We start from the raw sequence: 21,033 nt of genomic DNA, 5'->3' as shown, positions 1-21,033 counted from the left end.
TCAAAGTTCCTTTCCTTTCTGTAAAATTGAAATTTGGAGCACCCCTGCTTATCCCCAAGCCAAGACAGAACATGAACTTTGGTCTGAAATCCTCCTTTGGGGTGATAAGACGTACCTTACAGTGTGCTCTAAGAACTGGTGACTTTGAGAGGGAGCTGCAGGTAATGTTCATGATTTTCATCGATCTGCTCCTGATCCCCACCCCCACAACCTTTCTTGAGCGAGAGATAATTACAGCGCTGAAAGATACTTCAGCCACTCCTTCGATAGCTCAGTTGGTAGAGCGGAGGACTGTAGCATAAAGTCAGACATCCTTAGGTCGCTGGTTCAAATCCGGCTCGAAGGATTTTTTGCTTCGATTTCCATATCTTTCACTTTTATTCAAACAATACCTTCCATTGATTATGATCGAGACTTTGCAGTCCCTGGGTTTCAGGGATTCCTTGCATCCATCAAACAGCTCGAGTGCAAAAGTGGGGATGTAGCTCAGTGGTAGAGCGCATGCTTCGCATGTATGAGGTCCCGGGTTCAATCCCCGGCATCTCCAGGAGCCTCTGTTCCTTATCTTGGCTTTTTTCCAGAAGGCTAGCCTGCCATCATGCAGAAAGAAGAAGTTTGTCATGCAGTTGGGGTGAGAGCCCCACTTAAATAGTCAGACATTTGCTTTGGAAAAATCTTTGAACTAGGCATAGTTTGCGCATTTCAAGAAAATCGGAGAATTTTGCATTCCAAAAGAAGGAAATAAATGCCCTCTCTGAGGATCGAACTCAGGACCTTCAGATTATGAGACTGACGCGCTGCCTACTGCGCTAAGAAGGCTGTATATAGGCATCTGTACATAAGACCATGAAGATCATCCAGGTACAAGGCTGAAGGATTTTCCTGACTGACATTGTATACTGCAGAGTCGAATGGGGTGATGTGGCCGTCGGTTCAATGCAGGGTTTCCAATCATACAGTCAAACCTTGCAGAAGTGGGGATGTAGCTCAGTGGTAGAGCGCATGCTTTGCATGTATGAGGCCCCGGGTTCAATCCCCGGCATCTCCAGACTTTTGCCATGCTTACCTTGGATTTTGGGCCGAAAGCTAGGCTGGCATCATGATGAAGGAAGAGATATGTCCTCCAACCGGGATGAGGACCCCGCTTAATCTGTCAGACGTTTGCCTTGAAAAATCCCATGAAATGGGGCTATCTCATTTTTGATGATTATAGATCAAAAGAATCCTACTTGTTGAAGACATCAAAGTGATGATTCATCTTGACAACCATAATGCTTTGATGATAGAAATCTGTCGCATCTCTCTTGATCATTGGTAAGGGTTCTTCTTCTAAACCAGAGACTCTTTACAGTAGCTTTTAGAAAAACGGAATATTTTGTTTATCTCAATCACCTTCAATCTACAGATTTTTCCGTTCTCTTTCCTTTTGAAAATGCATCCAAAATGCACGTTCTTGATGCTGGGTGCGTAGTAATGACTCCCATAACTTTCTGTCATTTCTTTCATGGTTCCGCGCAGCCATCCATTTGCCACCAATGCTGCCCAAGGTCTTTGTATCAAAGTTCCTTTCCTTTCTGTAAAATTGAAATTTGGAGCACCCCTGCTTATCCCCAAGCCAAGACAGAACATGAACTTTGGTCTGAAATCCTCCTTTGGGGTGATAAGACGTACCTTACAGTGTGCTCTAAGAACTGGTGACTTTGAGAGGGAGCTGCAGGTAATGTTCATGATTTTCATCGATCTGCTCCTGATCCCCACCCCCACAACCTTTCTTGAGCGAGAGATAATTACAGCGCTGAAAGATACTTCAGCCACTCCTTCGATAGCTCAGTTGGTAGAGCGGAGGACTGTAGCATAAAGTCAGACATCCTTAGGTCGCTGGTTCAAATCCGGCTCGAAGGATTTTTTGCTTCGATTTCCATATCTTTCACTTTTATTCAAACAATACCTTCCATTGATTATGATCGAGACTTTGCAGTCCCTGGGTTTCAGGGATTCCTTGCATCCATCAAACAGCTCGAGTGCAAAAGTGGGGATGTAGCTCAGTGGTAGAGCGCATGCTTCGCATGTATGAGGTCCCGGGTTCAATCCCCGGCATCTCCAGGAGCCTCTGTTCCTTATCTTGGCTTTTTTCCAGAAGGCTAGCCTGCCATCATGCAGAAAGAAGAAGTTTGTCATGCAGTTGGGGTGAGAGCCCCACTTAAATAGTCAGACATTTGCTTTGGAAAAATCTTTGAACTAGGCATAGTTTGCGCATTTCAAGAAAATCGGAGAATTTTGCATTCCAAAAGAAGGAAATAAATGCCCTCTCTGAGGATCGAACTCAGGACCTTCAGATTATGAGACTGACGCGCTGCCTACTGCGCTAAGAAGGCTGTATATAGGCATCTGTACATAAGACCATGAAGATCATCCAGGTACAAGGCTGAAGGATTTTCCTGACTGACATTGTATACTGCAGAGTCGAATGGGGTGATGTGGCCGTCGGTTCAATGCAGGGTTTCCAATCATACAGTCAAACCTTGCAGAAGTGGGGATGTAGCTCAGTGGTAGAGCGCATGCTTTGCATGTATGAGGCCCCGGGTTCAATCCCCGGCATCTCCAGACTTTTGCCATGCTTACCTTGGATTTTGGGCCGAAAGCTAGGCTGGCATCATGATGAAGGAAGAGATATGTCCTCCAACCGGGATGAGGACCCCGCTTAATCTGTCAGACGTTTGCCTTGAAAAATCCCATGAAATGGGGCTATCTCATTTTTGATGATTATAGATCAAAAGAATCCTACTTGTTGAAGACATCAAAGTGATGATTCATCTTGACAACCATAATGCTTTGATGATAGAAATCTGTCGCATCTCTCTTGATCATTGGTAAGGGTTCTTCTTCTAAACCAGAGACTCTTTACAGTAGCTTTTAGAAAAACGGAATATTTTGTTTATCTCAATCACCTTCAATCTACAGATTTTTCCGTTCTCTTTCCTTTTGAAAATGCATCCAAAATGCACGTTCTTGATGCTGGGTGCGTAGTAATGACTCCCATAACTTTCTGTCATTTCTTTCATGGTTCCGCGCAGCCATCCATTTGCCACCAATGCTGCCCAAGGTCTTTGTATCAAAGTTCCTTTCCTTTCTGTAAAATTGAAATTTGGAGCACCCCTGCTTATCCCCAAGCCAAGACAGAACATGAACTTTGGTCTGAAATCCTCCTTTGGGGTGATAAGACGTACCTTACAGTGTGCTCTAAGAACTGGTGACTTTGAGAGGGAGCTGCAGGTAATGTTCATGATTTTCATCGATCTGCTCCTGATCCCCACCCCCACAACCTTTCTTGAGCGAGAGATAATTACAGCGCTGAAAGATACTTCAGCCACTCCTTCGATAGCTCAGTTGGTAGAGCGGAGGACTGTAGCATAAAGTCAGACATCCTTAGGTCGCTGGTTCAAATCCGGCTCGAAGGATTTTTTGCTTCGATTTCCATATCTTTCACTTTTATTCAAACAATACCTTCCATTGATTATGATCGAGACTTTGCAGTCCCTGGGTTTCAGGGATTCCTTGCATCCATCAAACAGCTCGAGGGCAAAAGTGGGGATGTAGCTCAGTGGTAGAGCGCATGCTTCGCATGTATGAGGTCCCGGGTTCAATCCCCGGCATCTCCAGGAGCCTCTGTTCCTTATCTTGGCTTTTTTCCAGAAGGCTAGCCTGCCATCATGCAGAAAGAAGAAGTTTGTCATGCAGTTGGGGTGAGAGCCCCACTTAAATAGTCAGACATTTGCTTTGGAAAAATCTTTGAACTAAGCATAGTTTGCGCATTTCAAGAAAATCGGAGAATTTTGCATTCCAAAAGAAGGAAATAAATGCCCTCTCTGAGGATCGAACTCAGGACCTTCAGATTATGAGACTGACGCGCTGCCTACTGCGCTAAGAAGGCTGTATATAGGCATCTGTACATAAGACCATGAAGATCATCCAGGTACAAGGCTGAAGGATTTTCCTGACTGACATTGTATACTGCAGAGTCGAATGGGGTGATGTGGCCGTCGGTTCAATGCAGGGTTTCCAATCATACAGTCAAACCTTGCAGAAGTGGGGATGTAGCTCAGTGGTAGAGCGCATGCTTTGCATGTATGAGGCCCCGGGTTCAATCCCCGGCATCTCCAGACTTTTGCCATGCTTACCTTGGATTTTGGGCCGAAAGCTAGGCTGGCATCATGATGAAGGAAGAGATATGTCCTCCAACCGGGATGAGGACCCCGCTTAATCTGTCAGACGTTTGCCTTGAAAAATCCCATGAAGTGGGGCTATCTCATTTTTGATGATTATAGATCAAAAGAATCCTACTTGTTGAAGACATCAAAGTGATGATTCATCTTGACAACCATAATGCTTTGATGATAGAAATCTGTCGCATCTCTCTTGATCATTGGTAAGGGTTCTTCTTCTAAACCAGAGACTCTTTACAGTAGCTTTTAGAAAAACGGAATATTTTGTTTATCTCAATCACCTTCAATCTACAGATTTTTCCGTTCTCTTTCCTTTTGAAAATGCATCCAAAATGCACGTTCTTGATGCTGGGTGCGTAGTAATGACTCCCATAACTTTCTGTCATTTCTTTCATGGTTCCGCGCAGCCATCCATTTGCCACCAATGCTGCCCAAGGTCTTTGTATCAAAGTTCCTTTCCTTTCTGTAAAATTGAAATTTGGAGCACCCCTGCTTATCCCCAAGCCAAGACAGAACATGAACTTTGGTCTGAAATCCTCCTTTGGGGTGATAAGACGTACCTTACAGTGTGCTCTAAGAACTGGTGACTTTGAGAGGGAGCTGCAGGTAATGTTCATGATTTTCATCGATCTGCTCCTGATCCCCACCCCCACAACCTTTCTTGAGCGAGAGATAATTACAGCGCTGAAAGATACTTCAGCCACTCCTTCGATAGCTCAGTTGGTAGAGCGGAGGACTGTAGCATAAAGTCAGACATCCTTAGGTCGCTGGTTCAAATCCGGCTCGAAGGATTTTTTGCTTCGATTTCCATATCTTTCACTTTTATTCAAACAATACCTTCCATTGATTATGATCGAGACTTTGCAGTCCCTGGGTTTCAGGGATTCCTTGCATCCATCAAACAGCTCGAGGGCAAAAGTGGGGATGTAGCTCAGTGGTAGAGCGCATGCTTCGCATGTATGAGGTCCCGGGTTCAATCCCCGGCATCTCCAGGAGCCTCTGTTCCTTATCTTGGCTTTTTTCCAGAAGGCTAGCCTGCCATCATGCAGAAAGAAGAAGTTTGTCATGCAGTTGGGGTGAGAGCCCCACTTAAATAGTCAGACATTTGCTTTGGAAAAATCTTTGAACTAAGCATAGTTTGCGCATTTCAAGAAAATCGGAGAATTTTGCATTCCAAAAGAAGGAAATAAATGCCCTCTCTGAGGATCGAACTCAGGACCTTCAGATTATGAGACTGACGCGCTGCCTACTGCGCTAAGAAGGCTGTATATAGGCATCTGTACATAAGACCATGAAGATCATCCAGGTACAAGGCTGAAGGATTTTCCTGACTGACATTGTATACTGCAGAGTCGAATGGGGTGATGTGGCCGTCGGTTCAATGCAGGGTTTCCAATCATACAGTCAAACCTTGCAGAAGTGGGGATGTAGCTCAGTGGTAGAGCGCATGCTTTGCATGTATGAGGCCCCGGGTTCAATCCCCGGCATCTCCAGACTTTTGCCATGCTTACCTTGGATTTTGGGCCGAAAGCTAGGCTGGCATCATGATGAAGGAAGAGATATGTCCTCCAACCGGGATGAGGACCCCGCTTAATCTGTCAGACGTTTGCCTTGAAAAATCCCATGAAGTGGGGCTATCTCATTTTTGATGATTATAGATCAAAAGAATCCTACTTGTTGAAGACATCAAAGTGATGATTCATCTTGACAACCATAATGCTTTGATGATAGAAATCTGTCGCATCTCTCTTGATCATTGGTAAGGGTTCTTCTTCTAAACCAGAGACTCTTTACAGTAGCTTTTAGAAAAACGGAATATTTTGTTTATCTCAATCACCTTCAATCTACAGATTTTTCCGTTCTCTTTCCTTTTGAAAATGCATCCAAAATGCACGTTCTTGATGCTGGGTGCGTAGTAATGACTCCCATAACTTTCTGTCATTTCTTTCATGGTTCCGCGCAGCCATCCATTTGCCACCAATGCTGCCCAAGGTCTTTGTATCAAAGTTCCTTTCCTTTCTGTAAAATTGAAATTTGGAGCACCCCTGCTTATCCCCAAGCCAAGACAGAACATGAACTTTGGTCTGAAATCCTCCTTTGGGGTGATAAGACGTACCTTACAGTGTGCTCTAAGAACTGGTGACTTTGAGAGGGAGCTGCAGGTAATGTTCATGATTTTCATCGATCTGCTCCTGATCCCCACCCCCACAACCTTTCTTGAGCGAGAGATAATTACAGCGCTGAAAGATACTTCAGCCACTCCTTCGATAGCTCAGTTGGTAGAGCGGAGGACTGTAGCATAAAGTCAGACATCCTTAGGTCGCTGGTTCAAATCCGGCTCGAAGGATTTTTTGCTTCGATTTCCATATATTTCACTTTTATTCAAACAATACCTTCCATTGATTATGATCGAGACTTTGCAGTCCCTGGGTTTCAGGGATTCCTTGCATCCATCAAACAGCTCGAGGGCAAAAGTGGGGATGTAGCTCAGTGGTAGAGCGCATGCTTCGCATGTATGAGGTCCCGGGTTCAATCCCCGGCATCTCCAGGAGCCTCTGTTCCTTATCTTGGCTTTTTTCCAGAAGGCTAGCCTGCCATCATGCAGAAAGAAGAAGTTTGTCATGCAGTTGGGGTGAGAGCCCCACTTAAATAGTCAGACATTTGCTTTGGAAAAATCTTTGAACTAGGCATAGTTTGCGCATTTCAAGAAAATCGGAGAATTTTGCATTCCAAAAGAAGGAAATAAATGCCCTCTCTGAGGATCGAACTCAGGACCTTCAGATTATGAGACTGACGCGCTGCCTACTGCGCTAAGAAGACTGTATATAGGCATCTGTACATAAGACCATGAAGATCATCCAGGTACAAGGCTGAAGGATTTTCCTGACTGACATTGTATACTGCAGAGTCGAATGGGGTGATGTGGCCGTCGGTTCAATGCAGGGTTTCCAATCATACAGTCAAACCTTGCAGAAGTGGGGATGTAGCTCAGTGGTAGAGCGCATGCTTTGCATGTATGAGGCCCCGGGTTCAATCCCCGGCATCTCCAGACTTTTGCCATGCTTACCTTGGATTTTGGGCCGAAAGCTAGGCTGGCATCATGATGAAGGAAGAGATATGTCCTCCAACCGGGATGAGGACCCCGCTTAATCTGTCAGACGTTTGCCTTGAAAAATCCCATGAAATGGGGCTATCTCATTTTTGATGATTATAGATCAAAAGAATCCTACTTGTTGAAGACATCAAAGTGATGATTCATCTTGACAACCATAATGCTTTGATGATAGAAATCTGTCGCATCTCTCTTGATCATTGGTAAGGGTTCTTCTTCTAAACCAGAGACTCTTTACAGTAGCTTTTAGAAAAACGGAATATTTTGTTTATCTCAATCACCTTCAATCTACAGATTTTTCCGTTCTCTTTCCTTTTGAAAATGCATCCAAAATGCACGTTCTTGATGCTGGGTGCGTAGTAATGACTCCCATAACTTTCTGTCATTTCTTTCATGGTTCCGCGCAGCCATCCATTTGCCACCAATGCTGCCCAAGGTCTTTGTATCAAAGTTCCTTTCCTTTCTGTAAAATTGAAATTTGGAGCACCCCTGCTTATCCCCAAGCCAAGACAGAACATGAACTTTGGTCTGAAATCCTCCTTTGGGGTGATAAGACGTACCTTACAGTGTGCTCTAAGAACTGGTGACTTTGAGAGGGAGCTGCAGGTAATGTTCATGATTTTCATCGATCTGCTCCTGATCCCCACCCCCACAACCTTTCTTGAGCGAGAGATAATTACAGCGCTGAAAGATACTTCAGCCACTCCTTCGATAGCTCAGTTGGTAGAGCGGAGGACTGTAGCATAAAGTCAGACATCCTTAGGTCGCTGGTTCAAATCCGGCTCGAAGGATTTTTTGCTTCGATTTCCATATCTTTCACTTTTATTCAAACAATACCTTCCATTGATTATGATCGAGACTTTGCAGTCCCTGGGTTTCAGGGATTCCTTGCATCCATCAAACAGCTCGAGTGCAAAAGTGGGGATGTAGCTCAGTGGTAGAGCGCATGCTTCGCATGTATGAGGTCCCGGGTTCAATCCCCGGCATCTCCAGGAGCCTCTGTTCCTTATCTTGGCTTTTTTCCAGAAGGCTAGCCTGCCATCATGCAGAAAGAAGAAGTTTGTCATGCAGTTGGGGTGAGAGCCCCACTTAAATAGTCAGACATTTGCTTTGGAAAAATCTTTGAACTAGGCATAGTTTGCGCATTTCAAGAAAATCGGAGAATTTTGCATTCCAAAAGAAGGAAATAAATGCCCTCTCTGAGGATCGAACTCAGGACCTTCAGATTATGAGACTGACGCGCTGCCTACTGCGCTAAGAAGGCTGTATATAGGCATCTGTACATAAGACCATGAAGATCATCCAGGTACAAGGCTGAAGGATTTTCCTGACTGACATTGTATACTGCAGAGTCGAATGGGGTGATGTGGCCGTCGGTTCAATGCAGGGTTTCCAATCATACAGTCAAACCTTGCAGAAGTGGGGATGTAGCTCAGTGGTAGAGCGCATGCTTTGCATGTATGAGGCCCCGGGTTCAATCCCCGGCATCTCCAGACTTTTGCCATGCTTACCTTGGATTTTGGGCCGAAAGCTAGGCTGGCATCATGATGAAGGAAGAGATATGTCCTCCAACCGGGATGAGGACCCCGCTTAATCTGTCAGACGTTTGCCTTGAAAAATCCCATGAAATGGGGCTATCTCATTTTTGATGATTATAGATCAAAAGAATCCTACTTGTTGAAGACATCAAAGTGATGATTCATCTTGACAACCATAATGCTTTGATGATAGAAATCTGTCGCATCTCTCTTGATCATTGGTAAGGGTTCTTCTTCTAAACCAGAGACTCTTTACAGTAGCTTTTAGAAAAACGGAATATTTTGTTTATCTCAATCACCTTCAATCTACAGATTTTTCCGTTCTCTTTCCTTTTGAAAATGCATCCAAAATGCACGTTCTTGATGCTGGGTGCGTAGTAATGACTCCCATAACTTTCTGTCATTTCTTTCATGGTTCCGCGCAGCCATCCATTTGCCACCAATGCTGCCCAAGGTCTTTGTATCAAAGTTCCTTTCCTTTCTGTAAAATTGAAATTTGGAGCACCCCTGCTTATCCCCAAGCCAAGACAGAACATGAACTTTGGTCTGAAATCCTCCTTTGGGGTGATAAGACGTACCTTACAGTGTGCTCTAAGAACTGGTGACTTTGAGAGGGAGCTGCAGGTAATGTTCATGATTTTCATCGATCTGCTCCTGATCCCCACCCCCACAACCTTTCTTGAGCGAGAGATAATTACAGCGCTGAAAGATACTTCAGCCACTCCTTCGATAGCTCAGTTGGTAGAGCGGAGGACTGTAGCATAAAGTCAGACATCCTTAGGTCGCTGGTTCAAATCCGGCTCGAAGGATTTTTTGCTTCGATTTCCATATCTTTCACTTTTATTCAAACAATACCTTCCATTGATTATGATCGAGACTTTGCAGTCCCTGGGTTTCAGGGATTCCTTGCATCCATCAAACAGCTCGAGTGCAAAAGTGGGGATGTAGCTCAGTGGTAGAGCGCATGCTTCGCATGTATGAGGTCCCGGGTTCAATCCCCGGCATCTCCAGGAGCCTCTGTTCCTTATCTTGGCTTTTTTCCAGAAGGCTAGCCTGCCATCATGCAGAAAGAAGAAGTTTGTCATGCAGTTGGGGTGAGAGCCCCACTTAAATAGTCAGACATTTGCTTTGGAAAAATCTTTGAACTAGGCATAGTTTGCGCATTTCAAGAAAATCGGAGAATTTTGCATTCCAAAAGAAGGAAATAAATGCCCTCTCTGAGGATCGAACTCAGGACCTTCAGATTATGAGACTGACGCGCTGCCTACTGCGCTAAGAAGGCTGTATATAGGCATCTGTACATAAGACCATGAAGATCATCCAGGTACAAGGCTGAAGGATTTTCCTGACTGACATTGTATACTGCAGAGTCGAATGGGGTGATGTGGCCGTCGGTTCAATGCAGGGTTTCCAATCATACAGTCAAACCTTGCAGAAGTGGGGATGTAGCTCAGTGGTAGAGCGCATGCTTTGCATGTATGAGGCCCCGGGTTCAATCCCCGGCATCTCCAGACTTTTGCCATGCTTACCTTGGATTTTGGGCCGAAAGCTAGGCTGGCATCATGATGAAGGAAGAGATATGTCCTCCAACCGGGATGAGGACCCCGCTTAATCTGTCAGACGTTTGCCTTGAAAAATCCCATGAAATGGGGCTATCTCATTTTTGATGATTATAGATCAAAAGAATCCTACTTGTTGAAGACATCAAAGTGATGATTCATCTTGACAACCATAATGCTTTGATGATAGAAATCTGTCGCATCTCTCTTGATCATTGGTAAGGGTTCTTCTTCTAAACCAGAGACTCTTTACAGTAGCTTTTAGAAAAACGGAATATTTTGTTTATCTCAATCACCTTCAATCTACAGATTTTTCCGTTCTCTTTCCTTTTGAAAATGCATCCAAAATGCACGTTCTTGATGCTGGGTGCGTAGTAATGACTCCCATAACTTTCTGTCATTTCTTTCATGGTTCCGCGCAGCCATCCATTTGCCACCAATGCTGCCCAAGGTCTTTGTATCAAAGTTCCTTTCCTTTCTGTAAAATTGAAATTTGGAGCACCCCTGCTTATCCCCAAGCCAAGACAGAACATGAACTTTGGTCTGAAATCCTCCTTTGGGGTGATAAGACGTACCTTACAGTGTGCTCTAAGAACTGGTGACTTTGAGAGGGAGCTGCAGGTAATGTTCATGATTTTCATCGATCTGCTCCTGATCCCCACCCCCACAACCTTTCTTGAGCGAGAGATAATTACAGCGCTGAAAGATACTTCAGCCACTCCTTCGATAGCTCAGTTGGTAGAGCGGAGGACTGTAGCATAAAGTCAGACATCCTTAGGTCGCTGGTTCAAATCCGGCTCGAAGGATTTTTTGCTTCGATTTCCATATCTTTCACTTTTATTCAAACAATACCTTCCATTGATTATGATCGAGACTTTGCAGTCCCTGGGTTTCAGGGATTCCTTGCATCCATCAAACAGCTCGAGTGCAAAAGTGGGGATGTAGCTCAGTGGTAGAGCGCATGCTTCGCATGTATGAGGTCCCGGGTTCAATCCCCGGCATCTCCAGGAGCCTCTGTTCCTTATCTTGGCTTTTTTCCAGAAGGCTAGCCTGCCATCATGCAGAAAGAAGAAGTTTGTCATGCAGTTGGGGTGAGAGCCCCACTTAAATAGTCAGACATTTGCTTTGGAAAATCTTTGAACTAGGCATAGTTTGCGCATTTCAAGAAAATCGGAGAATTTTGCATTCCAAAAGAAGGAAATAAATGCCCTCTCTGAGGATCGAACTCAGGACCTTCAGATTATGAGACTGACGCGCTGCCTACTGCGCTAAGAAGGCTGTATATAGGCATCTGTACATAAGACCATGAAGATCATCCAGGTACAAGGCTGAAGGATTTTCCTGACTGACATTGTATACTGCAGAGTCGAATGGGGTGATGTGGCCGTCGGTTCAATGCAGGGTTTCCAATCATACAGTCAAACCTTGCAGAAGTGGGGATGTAGCTCAGTGGTAGAGCGCATGCTTTGCATGTATGAGGCCCCGGGTTCAATCCCCGGCATCTCCAGACTTTTGCCATGCTTACCTTGGATTTTGGGCGAAAGCTAGGCTGGCATCATGATGAAGGAAGAGATATGTCCTCCAACCGGGATGAGGACCCCGCTTAATCTGTCAGACGTTTGCCTTGAAAAATCCCATGAAATGGGGCTATCTCATTTTTGATGATTATAGATCAAAAGAATCCTACTTGTTGAAGACATCAAAGTGATGATTCATCTTGACAACCATAATGCTTTGATGATAGAAATCTGTCGCATCTCTCTTGATCATTGGTAAGGGTTCTTCTTCTAAACCAGAGACTCTTTACAGTAGCTTTTAGAAAAACGGAATATTTTGTTTATCTCAATCACCTTCAATCTACAGATTTTTCCGTTCTCTTTCCTTTTGAAAATGCATCCAAAATGCACGTTCTTGATGCTGGGTGCGTAGTAATGACTCCCATAACTTTCTGTCATTTCTTTCATGGTTCCGCGCAGCCATCCATTTTGCCACCAATGCTGCCCAAGGTCTTTGTATCAAAGTTCCTTTCCTTTCTGTAAAATTGAAATTTGGAGCACCCCTGCTTATCCCCAAGCCAAGACAGAACATGAACTTTGGTCTGAAATCCTCCTTTGGGGTGATAAGACGTACCTTACAGTGTGCTCTAAGAACTGGTGACTTTGAGAGGGAGCTGCAGGTAATGTTCATGATTTTCATCGATCTGCTCCTGATCCCCACCCCCACAACCTTTCTTGAGCGAGAGATAATTACAGCGCTGAAAGATACTTCAGCCACTCCTTCGATAGCTCAGTTGGTAGAGCGGAGGACTGTAGCATAAAGTCAGACATCCTTAGGTCGCTGGTTCAAATCCGGCTCGAAGGATTTTTTGCTTCGATTTCCATATCTTTCACTTTTATTCAAACAATACCTTCCATTGATTATGATCGAGACTTTGGCAGTCCCTGGGTTTCAGGGATTCCTTGCATCCATCAAACAGCTCGAGTGCAAAAGTGGGGATGTAGCTCAGTGGTAGAGCGCATGCTTCGCATGTATGAGGTCCCGGGTTCAATCCCCGGCATCTCCAGGAGCCTCTGTTCCTTATCTTGGCTTTTTTCCAGAAGGCTAGCCTGCCATCATGCAGAAAGAAGAAGTTTGTCATGCAGTTGGGGTGAGAGCCCCACTTAAATAGTCAGACATTTGCTTTGGAAAAATCTTTGAACTAGGCATAGTTTGCGCATTTCAAGAAAATCGGAGAATTTTGCATTCCAAAAGAAGGAAATAAATGCCCTCTCTGAGGATCGAACTCAGGACCTTCAGATTATGAGACTGACGCGCTGCCTACTGCGCTAAGAAGGCTGTATATAGGCATCTGTACATAAGACCATGAAGATCATCCAGGTACAAGGCTGAAGGATTTTCTGACTGACATTGTATACTGCAGAGTCGAATGGGGTGATGTGGCCGTCGGTTCAATGCAGGGTTTCCAATCATACAGTCAAACCTTGCAGAAGTGGGGATGTAGCTCAGTGGTAGAGCGCATGCTTTGCATGTATGAGGCCCCGGGTTCAATCCCCGGCATCTCCAGACTTTTGCCATGCTTACCTTGGATTTTGGGCCGAAAGCTAGGCTGGCATCATGATGAAGGAAGAGATATGTCCTCCAACCGGGATGAGGACCCCGCTTAATCTGTCAGACGTTTGCCTTGAAAAATCCCATGAAATGGGGCTATCTCATTTTTGATGATTATAGATCAAAAGAATCCTACTTGTTGAAGACATCAAAGTGATGATTCATCTTGACAACCATAATGCTTTGATGATAGAAATCTGTCGCATCTCTCTTGATCATTGGTAAGGGTTCTTCTTCTAAACCAGAGACTCTTTACAGTAGCTTTTAGAAAAACGGAATATTTTGTTTATCTCAATCACCTTCAATCTACAGATTTTTCCGTTCTCTTTCCTTTTGAAAATGCATCCAAAATGCACGTTCTTGATGCTGGGTGCGTAGTAATGACTCCCATAACTTTCTGTCATTTCTTTCATGGTTCCGCGCAGCCATCCATTTGCCACCAATGGCTGCCCAAGGTCTTTGTATCAAAGTTCCTTTCCTTTCTGTAAAATTGAAATTTGGAGCACCCCTGCTTATCCCCAAGCCAAGACAGAACATGAACTTTGGTCTGAAATCCTCCTTTGGGGTGATAAGACGTACCTTACAGTGTGCTCTAAGAACTGGTGACTTTGAGAGGGAGCTGCAGGTAATGTTCATGATTTCATCGATCTGCTCCTGATCCCCACCCCCACAACCTTTCTTGAGCGAGAGATAATTACAGCGCTGAAAGATACTTCAGCCACTCCTTCGATAGCTCAGTTGGTAGAGCGGAGGACTGTAGCATAAAGTCAGACATCCTTAGGTCGCTGGTTCAAATCCGGCTCGAAGGATTTTTTGCTTCGATTTCCATATCTTTCACTTTTATTCAAACAATACCTTCCATTGATTATGATCGAGACTTTGCAGTCCCTGGGTTTCAGGGATTCCTTGCATCCATCAAACAGCTCGAGTGCAAAAGTGGGGATGTAGCTCAGTGGTAGAGCGCATGCTTCGCATGTATGAGGTCCCGGGTTCAATCCCCGGCATCTCCAGGAGCCTCTGTTCCTTATCTTGGCTTTTTTCCAGAAGGCTAGCCTGCCATCATGCAGAAAGAAGAAGTTTGTCATGCAGTTGGGGTGAGAGCCCCACTTAAATAGTCAGACATTTGCTTTGGAAAATCTTTGAACTAGGCATAGTTTGCGCATTTCAAGAAAATCGGAGAATTTTGCATTCCAAAAGAAGGAAATAAATGCCCTCTCTGAGGATCGAACTCAGGACTTCAGATTATGAGACTGACGCGCTGCCTACTGCGCTAAGAAGGCTGTATATAGGCATCTGTACATAAGACCATGAAGATCATCCAGGTACAAGGCTGAAGGATTTTCCTGACTGACATTGTATACTGCAGAGTCGAATGGGGTGATGTGGCCGTCGGTTCAATGCAGGGTTTCCAATCATACAGTCAAACCTTGCAGAAGTGGGGATGTAGCTCAGTGGTAGAGCGCATGCTTTGCATGTATGAGGCCCCGGGTTCAATCCCCGGCATCTCCAGACTTTTGCCATGCTTACCTTGGATTTTGGGCCGAAAGCTAGGCTGGCATCATGATGAAGGAAGAGATATGTCCTCCAACCGGGATGAGGACCCCGCTTAATCTGTCAGACGTTTGCCTTGAAAAATCCCATGAAATGGGGCTATCTCATTTTTGATGATTATAGATCAAAAGAATCCTACTTGTTGAAGACATCAAAGTGATGATTCATCTTGACAACCATAATGCTTTGATGATAGAAATCTGTCGCATCTCTCTTGATCATTGGTAAGGGTTCTTCTTCTAAACCAGAGACTCTTTACAGTAGCTTTTAGAAAAACGGAATATTTTGTTTATCTCAATCACCTTCAATCTACAGATTTTTCCGTTCTTTTCCTTTTGAAAATGCATCCAAAATGCACGTTCTTGATGCTGGGTGCGTAGTAATGACTCCCATAACTTTCTGTCATTTCTTTCATGGTTCCGCGCAGCCATCCATTTGCCACCAATGCTGCCCAAGGTCTTTGTATCAAAGTTCCTTTCCTTTTCTGTAAAATTGAAATTTGGAGCACCCCTGCTTATCCCCAAGCCAAGACAGAACATGAACTTTGGTCTGAAATCCTCCTTTGGGGTGATAAGACGTACCTTACAGTGTGCTCTAAGAACTGGTGACTTTGAGAGGGAGCTGCAGGTAATGTTCATGATTTTCATCGATCTGCTCCTGATCCCCACCCCCACAACCTTTCTTGAGCGAGAGATAATTACAGCGCTGAAAGATACTTCAGCCACTCCTTCGATAGCTCAGTTGGTAGAGCGGAGGGACTGTAGCATAAAGTCAGACATCCTTAGGTCGCTGGTTCAAATCCGGCTCGAAGGATTTTTTGCTTCGATTTCCATATCTTTCACTTTTATTCAAACAATACCTTCCATTGATTATGATCGAGACTTTGCAGTCCCTGGGTTTCAGGGATTCCTTGCATCCATCAAACAGCTCGAGTGCAAAAGTGGGGATGTAGCTCAGTGGTAGAGCGCATGCTTCGCATGTATGAGGTCCCGGGTTCAATCCCCGGCATCTCCAGGAGCCTCTGTTCCTTATCTTGGCTTTTTTCCAGAAGGCTAGCCTGCCATCATGCAGAAAGAAGAAGTTTGTCATGCAGTTGGGGTGAGAGCCCCACTTAAATAGTCAGACATTTGCTTTGGAAAAATCTTTGAACTAGGCATAGTTTGCGCATTTCAAGAAAATCGGAGAATTTTGCATTCCAAAAGAAGGAAATAAATGCCCTCTCTGAGGATCGAACTCAGGACCTTCAGATTATGAGACTGACGCGCTGCCTACTGCGCTAAGAAGGCTGTATATAGGCATCTGTACATAAGACCATGAAGATCATCCAGGTACAAGGCTGAAGGATTTTCCTGACTGACATTGTATACTGCAGAGTCGAATGGGGTGATGTGGCCGTCGGTTCAATGCAGGGTTTCCAATCATACAGTCAAACCTTGCAGAAGTGGGGATGTAGCTCAGTGGTAGAGCGCATGCTTTGCATGTATGAGGCCCCGGGTTCAATCCCCGGCATCTCCAGACTTTTGCCATGCTTACCTTGGATTTTGGGCCGAAAGCTAGGCTGGCATCATGATGAAGGAAGAGATATGTCCTCCAACCGGGATGAGGACCCCGCTTAATCTGTCAGACGTTTGCCTTGAAAAATCCCCATGAAATGGGGCTATCTCATTTTTGATGATTATAGATCAAAAGAATCCTACTTGTTGAAGACATCAAAGTGATGATTCATCTTGACAACCATAATGCTTTGATGATAGAAATCTGTCGCATCTCTCTTGATCATTGGTAAGGGTTCTTCTTCTAAACCAGAGACTCTTTACAGTAGCTTTTAGAAAAACGGAATATTTTGTTTATCTCAATCACCTTCAATCTACAGATTTTTCCGTTCTCTTTCCTTTTGAAAATGCATCCAAAATGCACGTTCTTGATGCTGGGTGCGTAGTAATGACTCCCATAACTTTCTGTCATTTCTTTCATGGTTCCGCGCAGCCATCCATTTGCCACCAATGCTGCCCAAGGTCTTTGTATCAAAGTTCCTTTCCTTTCTGTAAAATTGAAATTTGGAGCACCCCTGCTTATCCCCAAGCCAAGACAGAACATGAACTTTGGTCTGAAATCCTCCTTTGGGGTGATAAGACGTACCTTACAGTGTGCTCTAAGAACTGGTGACTTTGAGAGGGAGCTGCAGGTAATGTTCATGATTTTCATCGATCTGCTCCTGATCCCCACCCCCCACAACCTTTCTTGAGCGAGAGATAATTACAGCGCTGAAAGATACTTCAGCCACTCCTTCGATAGCTCAGTTGGTAGAGCGGAGGACTGTAGCATAAAGTCAGACATCCTTAGGTCGCTGGTTCAAATCCGGCTCGAAGGATTTTTTGCTTCGATTTCCATATCTTTCACTTTTATTCAAACAATACCTTCCATTGATTATGATCGAGACTTTGCAGTCCCTGGGTTTCAGGGATTCCTTGCATCCATCAAACAGCTCGAGGGCAAAAGTGGGGATGTAGCTCAGTGGTAGAGCGCATGCTTCGCATGTATGAGGTCCCGGGTTCAATCCCCGGCATCTCCAGGAGCCTCTGTTCCTTATCTTGGCTTTTTTCCAGAAGGCTAGCCTGCCATCATGCAGAAAGAAGAAGTTTGTCATGCAGTTGGGGTGAGAGCCCCACTTAAATAGTCAGACATTTGCTTTGGAAAAATCTTTGAACTAAGCATAGTTTGCGCATTTCAAGAAAATCGGAGAATTTTGCATTCCAAAAGAAGGAAATAAATGCCCTCTCTGAGGATCGAACTCAGGACCTTCAGATTATGAGACTGACGCGCTGCCTACTGCGCTAAGAAGGCTGTATATAGGCATCTGTACATAAGACCATGAAGATCATCCAGGTACAAGGCTGAAGGATTTTCCTGACTGACATTGTATACTGCAGAGTCGAATGGGGTGATGTGGGCCGTCGGTTCAATGCAGGGTTTCCAATCATACAGTCAAACCTTGCAGAAGTGGGGATGTAGCTCAGTGGTAGAGCGCATGCTTTGCCATGTATGAGGCCCCGGGTTCAATCCCCGGCATCTCCAGACTTTTGCCATGCTTACCTTGGATTTTGGGCCGAAAGCTAGGCTGGCATCATGATGAGGAAGAGATATGTCCTCCAACCGGGATGAGGACCCCGCTTAATCTGTCAGACGTTTGCCTTGAAAAATCCCATGAAGTGGGGCTATCTCATTTTTGATGATTATAGATCAAAAGAATCCTACTTGTTGAAGACATCAAAGTGATGATTCATCTTGACAACCATAATGCTTTGATGATAGAAATCTGTCGCATCTCTCTTGATCATTGGTAAGGGTTCTTCTTCTAAACCAGAGACTCTTTACAGTAGCTTTTAGAAAAACGGAATATTTTGTTTATCTCAATCACCTTCAATCTACAGATTTTTCCGTTCTCTTTCCTTTTGAAAATGCATCCAAAATGCACGTTCTTGATGCTGGGTGCGTAGTAATGACTCCCATAACTTTCTGTCATTTCTTTCATGGTTCCGCCGCAGCCATCCATTTGCCACCAATGCTGCCCCAGGTCTTTGTATCAAAGTTCCTTTCCTTTCTGTAAAATTGAAATTTGGAGCACCCTGCTTATCCCCAAGCCAAGACAGAACATGAACTTTGGTCTGAAATCCTCCTTTGGGGTGATAAGACGTACCTTACAGTGTGCTCTAAGAACTGGTGACTTTGAGAGGGAGCTGCAGGTAATGTTCATGATTTTCATCGATCTGCTCCTGATCCCCACCCCCACAACCTTTCTTGAGCGAGAGATAATTACAGCGCTGAAAGATACTTCAGCCACTCCTTCGATAGCTCAGTTGGTAGAGCGGAGGACTGTAGCATAAAGTCAGACATCCTTAGGTCGCTGGTTCAAATCCGGCTCGAAGGATTTTTTGCTTCGATTTCCATATATTTCACTTTTATTCAAACAATACCTTCCATTGATTATGATCGAGACTTTGCAGTCCCTGGGTTTCAGGGATTCCTTGCATCCATCAAACCAGCTCAGGGCAAAAGTGGGGATGTAGCTCAGTGGTAGAGCGCATGCTTCGCATGTATGAGGTCCCGGGTTCAATCCCCGGCATCTCCAGGAGCCTCTGTTCCTTATCTTGGCTTTTTTCCAGAAGGCTAGCCTGCCATCATGCAGAAAGAAGAAGTTTGTCATGCAGTTGGGGTGAGAGCCCCACTTAAATAGTCAGACATTTGCTTTGGAAAAATCTTTGAACTAAGCATAGTTTGCGCATTTCAAGAAAATCGGAGAATTTTGCATTCCAAAAGAAGGAAATAAATGCCCTCTCTGAGGATCGAACTCAGGACCTTCAGATTATGAGACTGACGCGCTGCCTACTGCGCTAAGAAGACTGTATATAGGCATCTGTACATAAGACCATGAAGATCATCCAGGTACAAGGCTGAAGGATTTTCCTGACTGACATTGTATACTGCAGAGTCGAATGGGGTGATGTGGCCGTCGGTTCAATGCAGGGTTTCCAATCATACAGTCAAACCTTGCAGAAGTGGGGATGTAGCTCAGTGGTAGAGCGCATGCTTTGCATGTATGAGGCCCCGGGTTCAATCCCCGGCATCTCCAGACTTTTGCCATGCTTACCTTGGATTTTGGGCCGAAAGCTAGGCTGGCATCATGATGAAGGAAGAGATATGTCCTCCAACCGGGATGAGGACCCCGCTTAATCTGTCAGACGTTTGCCTTGAAAAATCCCATGAAATGGGGCTATCTCATTTTTGATGATTATAGATCAAAAGAATCCTACTTGTTGAAGACATCAAAGTGATGATTCATCTTGACAACCATAATGCTTTGATGATAGAAATCTGTCGCATCTCTCTTGATCATTGGTAAGGGTTCTTCTTCTAAACCAGAGACTCTTTACAGTAGCTTTTAGAAAAACGGAATATTTTGTTTATCTCAATCACCTTCAATCTACAGATTTTTCCGTTCTCTTTCCTTTTGAAAATGCATCCAAAATGCACGTTCTTGATGCTGGGTGCGTAGTAATGACTCCCATAACTTTCTGTCATTTCTTTCATGGTTCCGCGCAGCCATCCATTTGCCACCAATGCTGCCCAAGGTCTTTGTATCAAAGTTCCTTTCCTTTCTGTAAAATTGAAATTTGGAGCACCCCTGCTTATCCCCAAGCCAAGACAGAACATGAACTTTGGTCTGAAATCCTCCTTTGGGGTGATAAGACGTACCTTACAGTGTGCTCTAAGAACTGGTGACTTTGAGAGGGAGCTGCAGGTAATGTTCATGATTTTCATCGATCTGCTCCTGATCCCCACCCCCACAACCTTTCTTGAGCGAGAGATAATTACAGCGCTGAAAGATACTTCAGCCACTCCTTCGATAGCTCAGTTGGTAGAGCGGAGGACTGTAGCATAAAGTCAGACATCCTTAGGTCGCTGGTTCAAATCCGGCTCGAAGGATTTTTTGCTTCGATTTCCATATCTTTCACTTTTATTCAAACAATACCTTCCATTGATTATGATCGAGACTTTGCAGTCCCTGGGTTTCAGGGATTCCTTGCATCCATCAAACAGCTCGAGTGCAAAAGTGGGGATGTAGCTCAGTGGTAGAGCGCATGCTTCGCATGTATGAGGTCCCGGGTTCAATCCCCGGCATCTCCAGGAGCCTCTGTTCCTTATCTTGGCTTTTTTCCAGAAGGCTAGCCTGCCATCATGCAGAAAGAAGAAGTTTGTCATGCAGTTGGGGTGAGAGCCCCACTTAAATAGTCAGACATTTGCTTTGGAAAAATCTTTGAACTAGGCATAGTTTGCGCATTTCAAGAAAATCGGAGAATTTTGCATTCCAAAGAAGGAAATAAATGCCCTCTCTGAGGATCGAACTCAGGACCTTCAGATTATGAGACTGACGCGCTGCCCTA

General features: G+C 44.6%; 47 non-coding genes across 47 annotated transcripts; 39 read left to right on the top strand and 8 right to left on the bottom strand.

The window, feature by feature from the left end:
- Nucleotides 1-260: 260 nt before the first annotated feature.
- On the top strand, nt 261-346 carry TRNAY-GUA (transfer RNA tyrosine (anticodon GUA)). The gene is given in 2 exon segments: nt 261-297; nt 311-346. It is a non-coding gene; the product is annotated as a tRNA-Tyr (tRNA).
- A 129-nt stretch (nt 347-475) lies between these two features.
- TRNAA-CGC (transfer RNA alanine (anticodon CGC)) lies at nt 476-547 on the top strand. Its single transcript has one exon. It is a non-coding gene; the product is annotated as a tRNA-Ala (tRNA).
- A 199-nt stretch (nt 548-746) lies between these two features.
- TRNAM-CAU (transfer RNA methionine (anticodon CAU)) lies at nt 747-819 on the bottom strand. The gene has a single exon. It is a non-coding gene; the product is annotated as a tRNA-Met (tRNA).
- Nucleotides 820-976: 157 nt separating this feature from the next.
- On the top strand, nt 977-1,048 carry TRNAA-UGC (transfer RNA alanine (anticodon UGC)). Its single transcript has one exon. It is a non-coding gene; the product is annotated as a tRNA-Ala (tRNA).
- Nucleotides 1,049-1,816: 768 nt separating this feature from the next.
- TRNAY-GUA (transfer RNA tyrosine (anticodon GUA)) lies at nt 1,817-1,902 on the top strand. Its single transcript is given in 2 exon segments — nt 1,817-1,853; nt 1,867-1,902. It is a non-coding gene; the product is annotated as a tRNA-Tyr (tRNA).
- A 129-nt stretch (nt 1,903-2,031) lies between these two features.
- On the top strand, nt 2,032-2,103 carry TRNAA-CGC (transfer RNA alanine (anticodon CGC)). Its single transcript has one exon. It is a non-coding gene; the product is annotated as a tRNA-Ala (tRNA).
- A 199-nt stretch (nt 2,104-2,302) lies between these two features.
- TRNAM-CAU (transfer RNA methionine (anticodon CAU)) lies at nt 2,303-2,375 on the bottom strand. The gene has a single exon. It is a non-coding gene; the product is annotated as a tRNA-Met (tRNA).
- A 157-nt stretch (nt 2,376-2,532) lies between these two features.
- TRNAA-UGC (transfer RNA alanine (anticodon UGC)) lies at nt 2,533-2,604 on the top strand. Its single transcript has one exon. It is a non-coding gene; the product is annotated as a tRNA-Ala (tRNA).
- A 768-nt stretch (nt 2,605-3,372) lies between these two features.
- Nucleotides 3,373-3,458, top strand: TRNAY-GUA (transfer RNA tyrosine (anticodon GUA)). Its single transcript is given in 2 exon segments — nt 3,373-3,409; nt 3,423-3,458. It is a non-coding gene; the product is annotated as a tRNA-Tyr (tRNA).
- A 129-nt stretch (nt 3,459-3,587) lies between these two features.
- Nucleotides 3,588-3,659, top strand: TRNAA-CGC (transfer RNA alanine (anticodon CGC)). The gene has a single exon. It is a non-coding gene; the product is annotated as a tRNA-Ala (tRNA).
- Nucleotides 3,660-3,858: 199 nt separating this feature from the next.
- Nucleotides 3,859-3,931, bottom strand: TRNAM-CAU (transfer RNA methionine (anticodon CAU)). Its single transcript has one exon. It is a non-coding gene; the product is annotated as a tRNA-Met (tRNA).
- A 157-nt stretch (nt 3,932-4,088) lies between these two features.
- On the top strand, nt 4,089-4,160 carry TRNAA-UGC (transfer RNA alanine (anticodon UGC)). The gene has a single exon. It is a non-coding gene; the product is annotated as a tRNA-Ala (tRNA).
- Nucleotides 4,161-4,928: 768 nt separating this feature from the next.
- On the top strand, nt 4,929-5,014 carry TRNAY-GUA (transfer RNA tyrosine (anticodon GUA)). The gene is given in 2 exon segments: nt 4,929-4,965; nt 4,979-5,014. It is a non-coding gene; the product is annotated as a tRNA-Tyr (tRNA).
- Nucleotides 5,015-5,143: 129 nt separating this feature from the next.
- TRNAA-CGC (transfer RNA alanine (anticodon CGC)) lies at nt 5,144-5,215 on the top strand. The gene has a single exon. It is a non-coding gene; the product is annotated as a tRNA-Ala (tRNA).
- A 199-nt stretch (nt 5,216-5,414) lies between these two features.
- Nucleotides 5,415-5,487, bottom strand: TRNAM-CAU (transfer RNA methionine (anticodon CAU)). The gene has a single exon. It is a non-coding gene; the product is annotated as a tRNA-Met (tRNA).
- Nucleotides 5,488-5,644: 157 nt separating this feature from the next.
- On the top strand, nt 5,645-5,716 carry TRNAA-UGC (transfer RNA alanine (anticodon UGC)). Its single transcript has one exon. It is a non-coding gene; the product is annotated as a tRNA-Ala (tRNA).
- Nucleotides 5,717-6,484: 768 nt separating this feature from the next.
- Nucleotides 6,485-6,570, top strand: TRNAY-GUA (transfer RNA tyrosine (anticodon GUA)). The gene is given in 2 exon segments: nt 6,485-6,521; nt 6,535-6,570. It is a non-coding gene; the product is annotated as a tRNA-Tyr (tRNA).
- Nucleotides 6,571-6,699: 129 nt separating this feature from the next.
- TRNAA-CGC (transfer RNA alanine (anticodon CGC)) lies at nt 6,700-6,771 on the top strand. The gene has a single exon. It is a non-coding gene; the product is annotated as a tRNA-Ala (tRNA).
- Nucleotides 6,772-7,200: 429 nt separating this feature from the next.
- TRNAA-UGC (transfer RNA alanine (anticodon UGC)) lies at nt 7,201-7,272 on the top strand. Its single transcript has one exon. It is a non-coding gene; the product is annotated as a tRNA-Ala (tRNA).
- A 768-nt stretch (nt 7,273-8,040) lies between these two features.
- TRNAY-GUA (transfer RNA tyrosine (anticodon GUA)) lies at nt 8,041-8,126 on the top strand. The gene is given in 2 exon segments: nt 8,041-8,077; nt 8,091-8,126. It is a non-coding gene; the product is annotated as a tRNA-Tyr (tRNA).
- A 129-nt stretch (nt 8,127-8,255) lies between these two features.
- Nucleotides 8,256-8,327, top strand: TRNAA-CGC (transfer RNA alanine (anticodon CGC)). Its single transcript has one exon. It is a non-coding gene; the product is annotated as a tRNA-Ala (tRNA).
- Nucleotides 8,328-8,526: 199 nt separating this feature from the next.
- TRNAM-CAU (transfer RNA methionine (anticodon CAU)) lies at nt 8,527-8,599 on the bottom strand. Its single transcript has one exon. It is a non-coding gene; the product is annotated as a tRNA-Met (tRNA).
- Nucleotides 8,600-8,756: 157 nt separating this feature from the next.
- On the top strand, nt 8,757-8,828 carry TRNAA-UGC (transfer RNA alanine (anticodon UGC)). The gene has a single exon. It is a non-coding gene; the product is annotated as a tRNA-Ala (tRNA).
- Nucleotides 8,829-9,596: 768 nt separating this feature from the next.
- Nucleotides 9,597-9,682, top strand: TRNAY-GUA (transfer RNA tyrosine (anticodon GUA)). The gene is given in 2 exon segments: nt 9,597-9,633; nt 9,647-9,682. It is a non-coding gene; the product is annotated as a tRNA-Tyr (tRNA).
- A 129-nt stretch (nt 9,683-9,811) lies between these two features.
- Nucleotides 9,812-9,883, top strand: TRNAA-CGC (transfer RNA alanine (anticodon CGC)). The gene has a single exon. It is a non-coding gene; the product is annotated as a tRNA-Ala (tRNA).
- Nucleotides 9,884-10,082: 199 nt separating this feature from the next.
- TRNAM-CAU (transfer RNA methionine (anticodon CAU)) lies at nt 10,083-10,155 on the bottom strand. Its single transcript has one exon. It is a non-coding gene; the product is annotated as a tRNA-Met (tRNA).
- A 157-nt stretch (nt 10,156-10,312) lies between these two features.
- TRNAA-UGC (transfer RNA alanine (anticodon UGC)) lies at nt 10,313-10,384 on the top strand. The gene has a single exon. It is a non-coding gene; the product is annotated as a tRNA-Ala (tRNA).
- Nucleotides 10,385-11,152: 768 nt separating this feature from the next.
- Nucleotides 11,153-11,238, top strand: TRNAY-GUA (transfer RNA tyrosine (anticodon GUA)). The gene is given in 2 exon segments: nt 11,153-11,189; nt 11,203-11,238. It is a non-coding gene; the product is annotated as a tRNA-Tyr (tRNA).
- Nucleotides 11,239-11,367: 129 nt separating this feature from the next.
- Nucleotides 11,368-11,439, top strand: TRNAA-CGC (transfer RNA alanine (anticodon CGC)). Its single transcript has one exon. It is a non-coding gene; the product is annotated as a tRNA-Ala (tRNA).
- A 198-nt stretch (nt 11,440-11,637) lies between these two features.
- Nucleotides 11,638-11,710, bottom strand: TRNAM-CAU (transfer RNA methionine (anticodon CAU)). Its single transcript has one exon. It is a non-coding gene; the product is annotated as a tRNA-Met (tRNA).
- A 157-nt stretch (nt 11,711-11,867) lies between these two features.
- TRNAA-UGC (transfer RNA alanine (anticodon UGC)) lies at nt 11,868-11,939 on the top strand. Its single transcript has one exon. It is a non-coding gene; the product is annotated as a tRNA-Ala (tRNA).
- Nucleotides 11,940-12,707: 768 nt separating this feature from the next.
- TRNAY-GUA (transfer RNA tyrosine (anticodon GUA)) lies at nt 12,708-12,793 on the top strand. The gene is given in 2 exon segments: nt 12,708-12,744; nt 12,758-12,793. It is a non-coding gene; the product is annotated as a tRNA-Tyr (tRNA).
- A 130-nt stretch (nt 12,794-12,923) lies between these two features.
- On the top strand, nt 12,924-12,995 carry TRNAA-CGC (transfer RNA alanine (anticodon CGC)). Its single transcript has one exon. It is a non-coding gene; the product is annotated as a tRNA-Ala (tRNA).
- Nucleotides 12,996-13,194: 199 nt separating this feature from the next.
- On the bottom strand, nt 13,195-13,267 carry TRNAM-CAU (transfer RNA methionine (anticodon CAU)). The gene has a single exon. It is a non-coding gene; the product is annotated as a tRNA-Met (tRNA).
- A 156-nt stretch (nt 13,268-13,423) lies between these two features.
- On the top strand, nt 13,424-13,495 carry TRNAA-UGC (transfer RNA alanine (anticodon UGC)). The gene has a single exon. It is a non-coding gene; the product is annotated as a tRNA-Ala (tRNA).
- Nucleotides 13,496-14,263: 768 nt separating this feature from the next.
- Nucleotides 14,264-14,349, top strand: TRNAY-GUA (transfer RNA tyrosine (anticodon GUA)). The gene is given in 2 exon segments: nt 14,264-14,300; nt 14,314-14,349. It is a non-coding gene; the product is annotated as a tRNA-Tyr (tRNA).
- Nucleotides 14,350-14,478: 129 nt separating this feature from the next.
- On the top strand, nt 14,479-14,550 carry TRNAA-CGC (transfer RNA alanine (anticodon CGC)). The gene has a single exon. It is a non-coding gene; the product is annotated as a tRNA-Ala (tRNA).
- Nucleotides 14,551-14,977: 427 nt separating this feature from the next.
- TRNAA-UGC (transfer RNA alanine (anticodon UGC)) lies at nt 14,978-15,049 on the top strand. Its single transcript has one exon. It is a non-coding gene; the product is annotated as a tRNA-Ala (tRNA).
- A 984-nt stretch (nt 15,050-16,033) lies between these two features.
- TRNAA-CGC (transfer RNA alanine (anticodon CGC)) lies at nt 16,034-16,105 on the top strand. The gene has a single exon. It is a non-coding gene; the product is annotated as a tRNA-Ala (tRNA).
- A 429-nt stretch (nt 16,106-16,534) lies between these two features.
- Nucleotides 16,535-16,606, top strand: TRNAA-UGC (transfer RNA alanine (anticodon UGC)). Its single transcript has one exon. It is a non-coding gene; the product is annotated as a tRNA-Ala (tRNA).
- A 770-nt stretch (nt 16,607-17,376) lies between these two features.
- Nucleotides 17,377-17,462, top strand: TRNAY-GUA (transfer RNA tyrosine (anticodon GUA)). Its single transcript is given in 2 exon segments — nt 17,377-17,413; nt 17,427-17,462. It is a non-coding gene; the product is annotated as a tRNA-Tyr (tRNA).
- Nucleotides 17,463-17,591: 129 nt separating this feature from the next.
- TRNAA-CGC (transfer RNA alanine (anticodon CGC)) lies at nt 17,592-17,663 on the top strand. The gene has a single exon. It is a non-coding gene; the product is annotated as a tRNA-Ala (tRNA).
- Nucleotides 17,664-18,933: 1,270 nt separating this feature from the next.
- On the top strand, nt 18,934-19,019 carry TRNAY-GUA (transfer RNA tyrosine (anticodon GUA)). The gene is given in 2 exon segments: nt 18,934-18,970; nt 18,984-19,019. It is a non-coding gene; the product is annotated as a tRNA-Tyr (tRNA).
- A 129-nt stretch (nt 19,020-19,148) lies between these two features.
- On the top strand, nt 19,149-19,220 carry TRNAA-CGC (transfer RNA alanine (anticodon CGC)). Its single transcript has one exon. It is a non-coding gene; the product is annotated as a tRNA-Ala (tRNA).
- A 429-nt stretch (nt 19,221-19,649) lies between these two features.
- TRNAA-UGC (transfer RNA alanine (anticodon UGC)) lies at nt 19,650-19,721 on the top strand. The gene has a single exon. It is a non-coding gene; the product is annotated as a tRNA-Ala (tRNA).
- A 768-nt stretch (nt 19,722-20,489) lies between these two features.
- TRNAY-GUA (transfer RNA tyrosine (anticodon GUA)) lies at nt 20,490-20,575 on the top strand. The gene is given in 2 exon segments: nt 20,490-20,526; nt 20,540-20,575. It is a non-coding gene; the product is annotated as a tRNA-Tyr (tRNA).
- Nucleotides 20,576-20,704: 129 nt separating this feature from the next.
- Nucleotides 20,705-20,776, top strand: TRNAA-CGC (transfer RNA alanine (anticodon CGC)). The gene has a single exon. It is a non-coding gene; the product is annotated as a tRNA-Ala (tRNA).
- The last annotated feature ends 257 nt before the right edge of the window (nt 20,777-21,033 follow it).

The sequence above is a fragment of the Triturus cristatus genome, unplaced genomic scaffold (genome assembly GCF_964204655.1).
Source record: "Triturus cristatus unplaced genomic scaffold, aTriCri1.1 SCAFFOLD_1074, whole genome shotgun sequence".
Taxonomy (NCBI): domain Eukaryota; kingdom Metazoa; phylum Chordata; class Amphibia; order Caudata; family Salamandridae; genus Triturus; species Triturus cristatus.
Note: the sequence above shows the minus strand (reverse complement) of the source record. Positions and strands in the feature narration are given on the sequence as shown.